This window comes from Gossypium arboreum, chromosome 4 (assembly GCF_025698485.1).
Source record: "Gossypium arboreum isolate Shixiya-1 chromosome 4, ASM2569848v2, whole genome shotgun sequence".
Classification (NCBI taxonomy): Eukaryota; Viridiplantae; Streptophyta; class Magnoliopsida; order Malvales; family Malvaceae; genus Gossypium; species Gossypium arboreum.
This window is the reverse complement of record NC_069073.1, coordinates 104256900-104271740: the sequence shown is the minus strand read 5'-3', so window position 1 is coordinate 104271740 and position 14841 is coordinate 104256900. Positions and strand designations below refer to the sequence as shown.

The window sequence follows — 14841 nt, the reverse complement described above, 5'->3', positions numbered from 1 at the left end:
CCCTAAGTGGATGCGATTGCAGGTGTTTTAAAATGGGTTGGATGCAAATGCAAAAATAGGACTAGATAGAGTAGTAAGAGGAGCCCTTATGAAAAGAACATACGAGGATGCGTACAAAACCATTGATAACATGGAATTGAACACCTGGCAGTGGCCCATTGAACGATTTACATATAGCTATAAAATCACTACGGTAAAAGCTATTCAAGAATATGACAAGTATCAATAGTTAATGGATAGACTTAACTATATTAAAACTGCAAACAATGCACCGTCTATGCGTGGAGGTGACAAACTGCTCTTCCATATGTCAACTATCCTGCTAATGATGTGAATTATATAAGAAATAGGGGTAAAAACCCTTATTCAAATACCTACAATCCCTGCTAAAGATATCACCTTAATCTAAGATGAGGAGGAAACCAATGAGGAGGTAATAGTTTGAATCAAGTTAAAAATACTAATTATCAACCTCCTTATTTACAAAAACCTCAGGATAGGGTCTACCCAAGTGACCATAGTACATGTGGTCAACGTCTGGATAGAATCGAGGGAGAAATGTAGTCAATGAGAACAAATATAAAGCATATGAAATCTGAGTGCACCAACTCAACAAGAACATTGACTAAACTTAAGAATCAAATGACCCAATTGATGAGTATGATAAGTGACATCAAAAGAAAAATTGGCACACGTATTCCAAGTAATACAGAAAATAATCCTCGGGGGGAAGGTAAGGAGCACGTGAAAGCAATAGCACTCAGGTTGGGCAAAGTATTGAGTAGCCTAGAAAAACCTATTTCAAAGATGATCCTTAAGAGAAATCCCTAGAGGCTGAAGATGAACCAAAATCAGAGGAGGTAATTGCACTGATGGTGGAGCCAGAAAAGGAAATAACTAAAGATGTTGCCCTTACAAAAATCCCATTCCCTTCAAGAGTAGAAGACAAGCAAAAGCAAGACGAAGATGAGTTTGTAAGCTTCCTAAACTTATAAAAAACATTAAATGCCTTTAATTGAGTTAATTAAGAAAGTTCCTAAGTATCCTAAGTTTTTAAAAGAAATTATGTCTAGGCATAGGAAAATTAAGGTAGGAAAACAAGTTAATTTAAGTGCATCCTATAGTGTTATTATTTCAAGACAGGTTCCCCGAAAATTGAAAGACACAGAAGTTTTACTATTCCCATAGAGTTAGGGAGCATTCATTTTCATAGAGCTCTATGTAACTTAGAAGCTAGTATTAATTTAATGCCTTTATCCATTTTTGAAAAACTCGAGTTGGGGACCTCAAAACTACTTAAATAACACTACAGTTGGCTAACAGATCTTCAGTACCTTTGAAAGGTGTATTAGAAGATGTGTTAGTCAAAGTGCATAGCTTAATTATCCCAGCAGATTTTGTGATTCTAGATTTTGAAGAAGATTGAGAGATACAGGTCTTATTAGGTAGAACTTTCCTAGTCACTTCTAGGTCCACCATTGATTTGAAAAAAATGAATTAACCATGAAAATCAATGGTGAGACTGAAATCTTTAAATGTTGTAATCAACTAAGCGAGGAAAGTAGAAGGGATTTAGGAATACAGTGGAAAGAATTATTTCTTTCTAACACACCTAATTCAAGAAATATACTTCCTTTTATGCATACAAAAAGAATAAACAAGTTTAAGGAAGGGACAAGCGTGCAAAGCTGGAATGGCACAACAGACGATGGAACTAACAGAATGGAAGAATCGTCCATTTGTGAATTGATGATATTGTCGGATGAATCTAATAATAAAACGTAAATTATTTCAATTGATGCTAAGATTTTGTAAATTATTGTATATTTAGCTAACTATTTAGTAATAGATTTTAATTTTCATTAAATTTTGTGTTTTATAGAAACCGTAACACTCTAGAAAATGGAATTTTGAGTAAAAACAGAGCCAGTGTCACAACATAAGAGCCATGTGTCACAACACCGAGGGTAAGTTTAATAAAATTGAGAAAAACCTTTCGATATCGCAACACGGACTTTTAGTGTCACAGTATCGAAGCCAGTATACTCAGAAATCCAAAAATTTAAAATGTGTCGTGACATCAAACCCTGAAGTCGCGACAATGGTGAACTACTTAGGATGTCACGACACGAAACCCCTATGTCGTGACATCGCTACAATTTTCTACAGGGTTAACCTGACCCATTCATGTAACCCAATGGTTTAAACCCTTATTTACCTAATTTTTTAACCATCAAGACACCTTTTTTCAACCTCAAAACACATTATTTTCCTCCTTAAACACATCTTAACCCCATATTCTCTCAACCCTCTCAAAATCCCTTACAACTCCTTAAACCTTAAATCCCCAATCTCCACTTATTTAAACCTCCATACCTCAACCATACTTAGTGCCACAAGGAATAGGAACACTCAAGAAATAATAGACACCGCATGAAATGAGAAATTCACACAACTTCTACGAGGTTAAGGGTTCCTAATTTAATACTTTTTACTATTCTATTGAATTTCTCGATATTTTTCTCTCGTTCCAAGTCTTGTAATAATGCCTCCTAGAAAAGCTAGACGAACTGTGGAAACAAAGCCATCGATAGGTCAAAATCACTCTAGTTTTCCAAATTACATTTGTTGAAAAAATATTTTAATAAACTTCAAGGAAAGACATTCATTCAATAGAAAGGATTTGATCCGTCTAAGATTCTTTGATAGGATATATGGCCTTTGGTTTGATATCATAAGTGGGAGCATTTTTGGACAATCCCGAAAGATAATGCTGTGATCTCTATTGTTAAAGATTTTTATGCTTCCTTAAAGGACCAAGAGTCTAAAAACACTAAAGGCCATATGTGGGAAATAGTGCCTGTGCGAAGGAAGGAAGTGCGAGTAACCCCTCGAATTATTTTTTATTTTTATAATGCTCCATATTATGAAAAAGATTTTACTAATGAAACTAATTTAGAGTACTTTTGAGACATAAATATGGATAAAATTATAAACTTTTTAACTGAAGAAAGGGGTGAATAGAAATATTGTTCAAGTACTAGTAAACCAACATCCTTTTATCAAGCCATTATGTTTATATAGGCTAAAATGTCGATCCAATTTGTATGCACACGAATCCTCCCTACTCTAAAAATATCTACCGTTAATACCTTTCTAGTTGTCTTACTCTATGTTATTTAAGCAGGTATGTATTGGCAGATGGATCCACCAAAACATGAAAAGATGTATTAGTGACCAGAAGGTGGGAGTATTATCGGCGACCCTATGCAAAAAGGCAGGTGTACCCATGACATCCACCCAGCAATCATTGAAACCTTTCCAAAGTATTACCAAAACACCTTATTCCAACAGTACACAGAACTACGAACCAAACAATTAAAATATTGGAACAAACAACAATAAGAAGCAACGGCTACACTAGCTTCATCACAAAAGTTGACACGCGATCAACAAAATATTTGTGAGAGTATTCATCCAAAGCTAGATTGTATGATATAGTGGATACAAGAGTTGGGTCCAATTTGTAACAACCTGTTTCTCAATTGTGTCGAAAACAGTGGTTTTGGTGCCGCAAATCCGACGAGTAAGTTCGTAAATATTATTATTTAGTATTTATGAGTCAAATATAGTTTTAAAAGGGTTTTTGATATGGTAATTTTTGTTTTATAAATGATTAATTAAGTTCAAGTGGTAAGACCCTAAAGTCAAGTGGTTTTAGAAAATGAGGTATCAGGACCTCGTTTCTATAAACCGAGTTTTATTAAGGTTGTTTTAAAGTTTTGTTAAGAAATTTTAACGTTTCGATGGTAAATTAAATAAAAATGACTAAATTGTAAAAGATGCAAACGTTGAATTCTATTAATTTAAAGTGTCTACTGACTATGAAAGGTGAATTGTTGGATTTAATTGGTAATTATACAAATTGAATTATTAGTGGACGGTTTTGGGTAATTAAAATCTTGAAATTTGGTTGATTTTTAAATGGACAAATTTGTAATTTCATAATTAATTGAAATTCAAAGAAACAAAAGGCTAAATTATTATCATCTTTTTGGTTTCTTCTCCAACACAACCAAATATCCATGGGAAGTTAAGCTAGGTTTTGGCCAAGGTGATTTCTTTATGCATAGTAAGTAATTCCTACCCGTTTTTAGAAATTTTGATATTTTTGAGATCGTTGCAACTCGATCCAGCTAGCCCGTACCTTCGTTTTTGAAATTGTTAAAGATTTTGAATGATGCCATTGATGAATCTTTTTGATTTAGATGTTAAATGGTGAATTTGAAGTATTAGTTGTTATTTAAAAATATTTTGTTAAGTGATTTTAATGAATTTACTAATTAGAGACTAAATTGTTGAAATAGAAAAAATGCAAGGACTTGGTGTGAAATTGTTCCAAATATGGGCTGTATTGGAAGCTATGACAATTCTATTGGCATGGGTTTTTTTAATAAAAATGGCTAATTTGCATATTTTAGGTTCAGGGATTAAATTGAATAAAAATGAAAAGTTGAGGGCAATTTAGTAAAAACTTCAAAAATGACTAAATTGCATAAAATGAATTTATTTTATTATCTAAATTAATGAATTGAATGAAATTATTAATTTAAATCAAGATCGAGTGGAAAATCGAGGAGAAAAGAAAAATTACCAAACAGTCTCTATACTTTGATATTTCTGCAATTTAGCCAAGTAAGTTCATATGAACTATAATCACTTAAATGTTGATTAAATTGAATTTTTAATGTGTGGTTCTATTGTAAATGAATAAATATATATTTTTTATTATGCAATTTATCATGTAATGAAATGATGGAAATCCAACGACGTTTCAACGACTATCGAGCCCTATTTGAACCTTAGGAATTCATAGGATTCAAATAACATGTCATTAAGGTTTTCATGTTTCAGGTGCTGGTCTTCAATGTCCTACCGATGGATGAGGACCTGCACTTGTTGTGGATACTCCAGAAATCTTGTGAGTAGCGTTGTGTAGCTTACATTTCGACCCACAACTCATGTGAGCAGGCGTATTTCACAACTCGTGTGAGCAATGATATAAAGGAAAGAAAACGTTATAGTTATATGTTAGCACACTTAGTGTGAGCTATCCCCACGTATCCAATGATATTCTAAACGGTTCAATGGGAATGTGAAAGGAAAGAATAATAAGTGTTTCAAATCGACTATGTTATGAAATTATAGAAAGGTATGAAATGATATTGATCAAAGCATGCATAACTAAGTTTCATTGAAAGTATGATATGTTAAGGAGAATTAATGAGTTAAAATGAATTATATTCATGTGAAATGGCTTATCTTTGTTAATTTCATGTGGATTGTTTTTGAATATGCTAACATGTATTGTTAATGATGCTTAAGCTTGTGCCAAGCTATTGGTTGGATTGTATTATGTTTGATTTTAAAAGTTGTGCATTGAAATGGAAAGTGTTCAAATGGAAATATGCTTATGTTCATGAAAGTGTGGTAAGAATCAAGGTATGCATTTCTAATGAAATGGTTTGTCATGTGGTTAACGCTATGCTTACGTCTTGTATTATGCAAATGAAACAGGTAAGAAAAGGTAATGAAACGGTAAGTTCAGAATTGAGATGTAATTTGATGAAAAAGGAATTGATGAGTTGAATAATGCACTTATATATGAGAAACTTACGTATGCTATGGATGAATTTACCTAGCTCAGGAACAAATATACTAATTAGTGAATTGATGTTGTTATTTAAGTTTATGCTAAGTAAGTGTAATAGAAAGTAAGTAATTGGAATGGTAAGAAAGTGAATAGAGTGGTTCATAGTATTATGAAAAGGTTAATGATTGAGTAGTATGGTTTATAAATCCTATTATGTTAGGAATGAAAAGTAAATGTGATAGTGATGAACTTACTCATTTATGAGTTAATGGTTATAAAGTTTGATAAACTTGGTGAAATTGGTATAGGTTTATAATTACCCCCATAAAGTTCATTATTAAAATGAAATGTTATGTTTAAATTTTATACGAACTTGCTAAGCATTCATTGCTTATGTGGTTATCTTTATCTTACTTTACAGATTATTGGAAGCTCGATCGGTTTGGAAGCTCTTTGGAGATCTATCACACAATCCAATGATTATATTGGTAGATTTTGATGTCTTGATCAAGGTTAAAATGGCATGTATAGGTGGACTTGTGGTTTATGTTAGTTGATGAATTTGGAATGTATATGTTATTTTGGTTAATGTAACCTTAGTACTTTTGATGCCTTGATGATGTGTGTTATTTTGACAATGAATTAATGCATGTTTGAATGGTTAAAATGGTAGGTGATGAATTGACCTCAACATGGTCAAGTTATGGTATGCTTTCGAATGGTTTTGAATAGATAAGCATGATTGAAATATGGTATGGTTTATATGTGTCAATTGTGATATGTTTTGGCATGGAAACAAGTTAGTTGATAAATGGTTAAATATGCACATGTTTTAGTTGATAAATGGTTAAATATGCACATGTTTAGGTATGTTTGATGTATGTGCTTGAGGTGCCTAAATGGCATATTGGTTGTATGGATTATTAGTCTATTGTATGGACCTTTTTATGCAGGTTTTGAGCATCTTTAGAAGCTTTGATCATATGTGAAAAAATACATAGGTTTATGCTTGGGAAGGGTGAAAGAAATGGCTTGATTTTAGCCATTTTCTTGTCCACACGACCTAAGCACGGCTGTGCATCCCCTGTAGGTTTTAAAGGTTGCTTTTTGAAAGTTACACGGCCTAGCACATAGGTGTGTGGCTTGGCCGTGTGACCCAAGTTATAGAGTTAGACAGGTAGGGACACAGGCTGGGACACAGCTGAGTGTCCCTATTTTGAATGTTACACAGCCTGAGACACGGATGTGTGTCTCAGCTATGTGAGTCACACAGCCGTGTGACCCCTACAGTATGGAATTTTCTATCTCTTTCCTTAATGTTTCAAATTTTTCTGATTTAGTCCTAAATCATTTCTAAAGTATTTCTAAGGCCTCGAAGGCTCGAATAAGGGACAATATGTTTATGTTTGAATGAATTATACCATGATTTAAGAAATGATTGAATGTGAATGTTTTTAAGTTATGCTTTTACGGTAATGATCTGCAACCCTATTTCAGTGACGGATACGGGCTAGGGGTGTTACACAATTTTTCAAGAATTTGTTAGGCAAAACAACATCTGGGTTCCCAATTATACACTTGACATTTTTGGGTCAAAAAAACTGGAGCACGAAAAAGAGGTGCATGAAAGCAAAGAGGAATGAGAGAATGGGGAGGAAGAAGGAGATGGAGAGATGGATTTTGAGAAAGATGACTGAGCATTATTAAAATTTTGTTTTCAAATACTCGTATTAATTTTTGGATAGTTTAATTTACCTTTGTAGTAATAGGATTAATAGTAGATTTTCAGTTATGTTACTTTTTGTTTAAGTTCTCTATGTAGGAACCCAACACGAAGGAGACATAAATAATTCGAGCGTTACATGAATCAAAAGAAGAAGCACTTACCATTAGCAGTTGGAACGACCACGATCAATCGGGTAACTTCTTTCCTTATATTTTTATGGGCTACACATTGAGGACAATGTGTTAAATAAAATGTGGGGGTAACATAGAAAATTTGTTTTATTTTTTTTTATTTTTCTTGTCATATGTGTGTGTGAGCTTGTGGATATGCAAGCGATTGGTTAGAAGCATGTACATAGGTTGCTTGTATTTACAAATAAATTTGGCATGATGATAAATGATTTTAAATTTTATACTATTAGACTAGGATGTTCTATATGTTACACTGTAATAGGCATTAAGCAATCAACTGTACCAAATGATATAGAAAATACAAGGAAATGAGCATGCTGGCATGAATGATAAATGGTTGAATTTTAGTTTGTTTGGTTGATTAAATTTGTGCATATTGAGATGTTAAGAGATGACCTAAGTCATTGTTTGGAAACACATCCTGAGCCAAAAAGTTGTCCTATATTTTTTCATCTTTAGTACCAATTTTTCAGCATATTGAAACTTCTTGATGAACCTCATTACAAACCCTAAGCCTGAAATGTTAATTTGTATTTGCCCTTTTTCTTTGGTCCTACTCTGCATGACTATAAACGTCTGGCCATACGTATTGAAGGTTAAGTAGATACATCATGGTGGATTTTGTAAAAATAGTGAAATAGGAATAAATGGTGTGATATAGGAATGATAGGTTAGCCTAAAGCGTGAAACAAAAAGAAAAATCCAAAAAGAAAATCGGAAAGAGTAGAAAAAGTCTTGAAATAGCTAAAAAACCATTTGTGAGTGAGATGAGCTGGAAAAAAATTGAGAAAGTCACAAAATAAGAAAAACTAGTTCATTAGTGCACAAAAACTCGTAGGCTAGCCATAGTTACTATGCCATGCTATGATTTCCTATATGGAGAAACAAGGAAGGTAAGAATAGGAGAAATAAAACAGTGAGCGGGTAAGGGTCACTAAGGGGGAAGAATAGGGATCGATACAATGTGCCAAACTATTTTCTTGTTTGTAACCCTATTGATGCTTACTCTTTTGAATTCCATACATGTCCTAAGCCTCAGAACGATACAAGCCAAAAGTCCTATGTGACCTAAATATCCTTATGCATGAATGGACATTATATTAAAAAAATTGCATAAATGATTATTTGTATTCTGCTCAGATAATCAACTTACTTTTATTACTTATTGATGGATCCCTACAGGTAAGACCCTTCATGTTTGTATACTTTGTAACATACTGAACTTGGATGTTTGTGGTCAAAAGTGGTAAGTCAATTATTCACCATGTCAAAGTTGTTAGTGAATATAAAACGCCTAGTCATATGCTCCAAAGTTAATACTTGTATGATATTTTCTCAAGGGACATCTCTTTTATTTCTTGTTTTTGTTTGTGTTGCTTGAGGACAAATAATGACTTAAGTGTGGGAGAGTTTAATCTGTCGTAATTTGGTGTAGAAAATTAAACTAATTTTTGCACTTTAGGATTAGGTTTTAGTTATGTTTTTGTAAGTTTTCATTAAATATAATAAAATATGCAAATTAAGCCTTTTACTGACCTTAGGGGCCGAATGACGCTTAAGGGTGCGCTAATGATATTTGGAAGTGTGCAAGAGACCATTAGAATGCATAATAAATAGATATTGGTTGCTATGTCACAGCATAGAATGATCAATATGGCAACATAGGGAGCAGACTAGAGAAATCATGAAACTGCCTTTAATGTCACGACACAGACAAAAGGTATCGCGACATACCCCTGAAGATATCACAAAAGGAATATACTGACTCCTATGTCACGACACAAGTCCTGGTGTATCGTGACATCAACTCTGGACAAGATTAAACACGATTCAGGGGGCGTTTTGGTCTGCACAATCAAACTTAAAGCCCGGGAATGTCAATTAACCTAGAGGTAAGGACGACGGTCACCTGAAATCTATAAATAGGCTCATTTGTCACATGTTATGGGAACCATTTACTTAGCCTAGAATTTTACTCTTAATTTTAGTTTAGTTTTTCTTCCTTATTAGGTTTGAGGTTTATTTTTAGTTTGTTTTTTGTCTGATCTCAAGGGATTTGATTTGTGGAGATAGTCAAACTCTATGGATTCTTTTTAATCTTTAATAGAAATCAGGCATTTTCTTAAACTTTACACTTCAATTCATTTGTCATATTCTCTATTTACATAAGTTCCATATTGTTTATGAAAGCCATGAGGAACTAATCCTTCTATGGGGAATTAGCGAGTGGAGGTGTGATCTATTAAATATTTTGCAAGGTTACTCAAAGGATCAATTATGTACGAAAGGAAGAACTTAAAACCCTAGGATTAACAACCCTGGGAAGTCATCAAGGTAGGAATTAACCCAAAATTGGTATGGCTTATTCGTGAACACTTTCATCCTAAGCCGATATGGACTGTGGGATTGGAAGATAAATAGTCTTTACTGACTCATTATTTGAGTGGAAGATTAGAAGATCCTGCTGGGATAGCAATTGACGAGGGACTCGAAGCAACAATTGATGGGGATTACCGGAGTGAGCTAATCACCCATAATCAAATTTGATGTATTCTATTCTTTAATCTCTTGAATTTTATTTCTTTATGTTATTTCATTTTATTATTAATAAAAATCTTAGAATTGATCATTTACTGATTTAAAGTACTCAGTAGATCTTTTACTGTTCAAGTTAAATTGATCTAGCATTTGCCTCCCTTGGGTATGATCCTCAAAGTACGATCCGACTCCATTGTAACTATATTACAACTGGACCCATAGACTTGCAAATATCGCCCTACTGTTATATCTTTTACTGTATTATTCACAGTCTGGACATTAGGACATCCAGAGGCAGTTAGAGGATTATTCTTGGTGTTACTTGGGATCTCGGTGCCAATTTTTCATTTGATATTTCCCATCATGTTCATCAATTGGGTCATTTGGTCTTCAAGTTTAGTCAATGTCTTAGTGTTTTGGTGCACTCAGACTGCACCTATTTTACTTCGATCCTGATTAACTACAGCACTCTCTCGATTTGATCCAAGCATTGGCCACAAACAATATGTTCATTTGGGTTGACTATGTTCATTTGGGTTGATTATTTCCTAAGGTTTTTGCAAATATGGAGATTGGTAACTAGAATTTTTAACAAGGTTAGAATTATTAACTCTTTTCTGGTTTCTACCCCATATTAGATTTGTGTGATCTCTCTAGCCGGAATTATAAGTATTTGAATAAGGATTTCCACCCATATTCCATATGTATTCACCTGCTCAGCTAGGTTATCAAAATATTGGCTAAAAGGTTTATCTCCGCCAAATATTGAAGAGGCACTAGATGTGGACTCTATCTGGTTAAGTCTTTACAAAATCCATTGATACTTGTCATCCTCTTGAACAACTTTTATTGTGGATGGTCTCTGACCATAAATAAATCTTTCATTTGGCCATTGGCAAAAATTCATCGCCACGTTTTCTATGAGATCATACACATCCTTTTATGTTTAGTTCGTCAAGGCTCCTCCTGTTGGTCCATCTAGTCATGATCACTCGTGTGCATCCAACCCATTCTAGAACATCTGCAACCTCAACCGTTCGTGTAATACCCCAAACCCGACCTAAACGTTATAGCCAAATCTTGGAGGTTACATTAAAACCGTTGGAAAACATTTACTTGTTGAGAGTAACTAGGTTTCAGTTGTGTTTACGAAAACTTTAAAATTTAAATTTTTGAGTGATTTTGATTTTGAAAAATACTTATTAAAATACGAATATTTGAAAATTTTAGTATTTTGTTGTAGTGTCATTTTAAGTCATTAAACAAGGAAATTGTAACTTTATTATTTCATAAAAAATGATTTTGAGTAAAAATTCTTTAGCAGCAGACTTTTAAAAATACTTAGAAAAATGACAAGTATACAATCTTATTTATAACCAAGTAAAATCATAAGTAATTTAAATCAACCCATTAATTTAAAATATTTGAAATTTCATCAAGCATGCATGCATAACAATTTAAAGTCGTAAAATAAAGAAACAACTCAATAAAATGTCCAAAGTTCAAAATAAAAACCCAATAGTTTATAAATCTAAAGGTTATGAAACTAAAGGAGTGAGCTTTTAAAGCCCAATGTGAGTCTTTTAATAAAAAAAAATCAATAAGCATAAAATCATCATACAAGATAATCAATTCTCTTTATACACATGCTCGTGGCAATGAGGGTTTTTTTAAAAAATAGTTATGCATATTTAATTTAAAACATTCTACCCATCACCACTACAGTCCAAAATCGAGTTCTCTAGAACTCGTTCATCCAAACACTCCAAATTGTGGACAAGCCACCAGTAATACAGACAAGCTGCCAATAATGTGGTCAAGCCACCAATAATGCAAATAAACTGTCAGTAGTGCAAACAAGCTCCCAATATTGCAGATAAATTTCCAGTAGTGCAAAAACACTGCCAGTATTGCAGATAAACTACCAATACTTCCTCCTTACATATGTCCCACCCCATGCATGTGATATGGCCACAGCAAACATATTTTCACTAGTTACAAAATTTCACTTTTATGAATGTAGATCATGCTTATTCAATCATTTAACACTTGGTATCACATAGGCATGTTTTAACATGCAAATCACATATTATCACGATGTATCAAAACATCACATTTTAACAATCATGAATGATCATATATGCCATATTATAACATAACATAAGAATGAGAACAACATGCTTTTCAAATCAGTAATAAACATAACCATACAACATGCTTTCACAAAATAGTTAGTATGAAATCAATTACTTGTATTGCCCGTTTTAGAATAATTATAGTATTCACCTTCAACATCAATCAGATAATAATATATAACTTGTATCAAGTTAAACCCACACCTGATAGTAGATCCAACGTAAAACATCACTCTAAAGAATGCCCACACTTGGATATTAACCAAATATATTACTGATTTGAATGTAAAATAATGATCTATCATTAGAGTGTCATTTTTTTAAAGTATGCCATTAACAATAATTGAATTAGTCTAGATCCCCAACCCATACTTACACTATTTTGATTAGCATGAAATCATTTTTTTAACTTCCCAAGTTAGGGGGTGTTCCCTATTGATAACAATTGGCCCTTTATCAAAACGAATAAGGTACAAGGTGTTGGAATCGAAGGAAAGTACATCTTATTTCTTATAATACATTCGGCCAAAAGGGGCATAAGAAAGAAATGGTTATTTTCATTCAACCAACTTATACTTACTCTAACTCGATGGGATTGGAAAGATTGAAAGATCACCAAGCTCTTAATTCGAATAGGGAATGGTAACTAACAAATTATTATCAAGAAAAAAAAAGATCGAAAAGTAAAAGTTGGAATAATGAACTTAAAATAAAATAAAACAATATAAAAGAAGTAGCATTTTGTTTACAATAGAGAATAGAAAATATTGGCAAATGGTGAAAAAGAGATAAAGAATCACAAATATCAATGGTGGCGAGGCAGTGGTGACAACAGTGGTCCGATGAGAGTTTGATGAAGAAGGAGAAAAATGGAAGAGTATTTCGGCACTTGAGAAAGGGAGGTGAGTAAAATAAAAAATAATAAGAAGTGGAGAGAAAAAGAAAGTTTTATCTATGATGGTGCAAGGTGGTGGCCACGATGGTCAATGGTGGTACAAGGGGTGACGATATACTAAACAAGTTGGAGGAGCAGTGGCAAAGAGGAGGTCTAGTGATGGTAATGGTGATAGTTTGATTGAAAAATGAGTGGTGGAGGTGAGAAAATAAGGTAGAGCAAATGTGGTGATAAAGTGGTTAAAATGAAAGAAAATGTGAAGAGAAGGGAGGAGCATGGAGGAAGGGCAGCCAAAAGGGAGTGGATGAGAGAAAAATGAAAATAAAAGGTGTATTTCACTCTGTCTAGGTTCAATGAATGACACATAAGGCAATGGTGAAGAAAAAAGGCAAGTTAAGGGGACAAGGGAGCAAAATGTGGATTAAGGTTGAAGAAAAAGGAATATTGACTTGTCAAAAAAGGAAATAACCTTTCCCCATGGATAGAAATTAGCTATGGATGGCAATAAGGGTTTTGACCATGATAATGTTGGCAAAAAATTAGATAAAATATTGAGACTGAAAGGTCTTAAACCTAGAACCCTTAGGAATTTTTTTTAAGCTCCTAACCACTAAGCTAACTCACTTTCTTGTTCACAAACTACAACATTTATTTTAAAAACATGGTTTGACATTTGCTAAGGTTTGTAGCAAAATTGCACCACATAGAAAGATAATGTGAGCAAAGGGATTTAAACACAGATCATCAAGGACATCTCCACCACTACTTGATCACTAGACTTGATACCTATTTATTATCAAATGTGGGAAGGTCATCTCAAAAGAATTTTGGGTGTGAAACTCTCGGTTCATTAACCTAATTTTTACTAACCTGATTTTTGGAATGTGATAATTCGAGTAGACTATGATGTGGACATCTTTGGATCAACATCTTATATAGCTTCCAAGATTCATGAAAGCTTTCTCCTTCTAACTGTTTAAAAGTGTCAATCTCTCCTCTGAGTTGGATCGTCTTGATAATAGGAAAAAAATTTGTGTAGGAACTTCTCTCCAACTTCATTCTATGTCATGATAGATCATGATGCCTACGAGTCTAAACAAGAAAAAGAATTATTAATTAAGGAAAAGGAGAAAAACCGAAGACAAATAGTATCATCAGTGACCCTGTTGAATTTAAATGTATCACGAAGCTGGAGAAACCATTTTAATTGTTGGGTTGGGTCCTCCGTCATGGTTCCTCTAAACTGCAGATTGTTCTGGATCATCTGGATCATGGTCGATTTGATCTTAAAATTATTTGTCGTAATAGTTAGCTTTGCAATGTTGCCTTGTACCATATCCAGATTTGATAGCACATATTCTTTTAAAGTTCTTTCTTCTCATGTCATCGGTAGGTTTAACGACAATTTTGGTGGTTGTGGTGGAAAATCTGGTATGTTAGTTTCGTCGGGATCGTCGAACGGTAGGTTTTCTCATGGTACAAGACAACATTGCAAGTTATTCTTTTGGGATTAGTAAAATTAATTCATTAATGTTGCCTCCCCGCCAACAGTGACAACTTGATTGCCTCTAGACATACTAACGTCTAGAGTAATTTTCTATAACCAAATATGAATATTAGGCAGTTTTCGCAAGTATATGGGTCAAGTTATGATATAATTTTTTACAACGAAGTAGATGAGTACTCTGAAGATCATACCCAAG

The 14841-nt window shown here is 33.5% G+C and overlaps 1 non-coding gene across 1 annotated transcript; it reads left to right on the top strand.

The window, feature by feature from the left end:
• The first annotated feature begins 14036 nt into the window (after positions 1-14036).
• On the top strand, positions 14037-14143 carry LOC128292437 (small nucleolar RNA R71). Its single transcript, XR_008282422.1, has one exon. It is a non-coding gene; the product is annotated as a small nucleolar RNA R71 (small nucleolar RNA).
• The last annotated feature ends 698 nt before the right edge of the window (positions 14144-14841 follow it).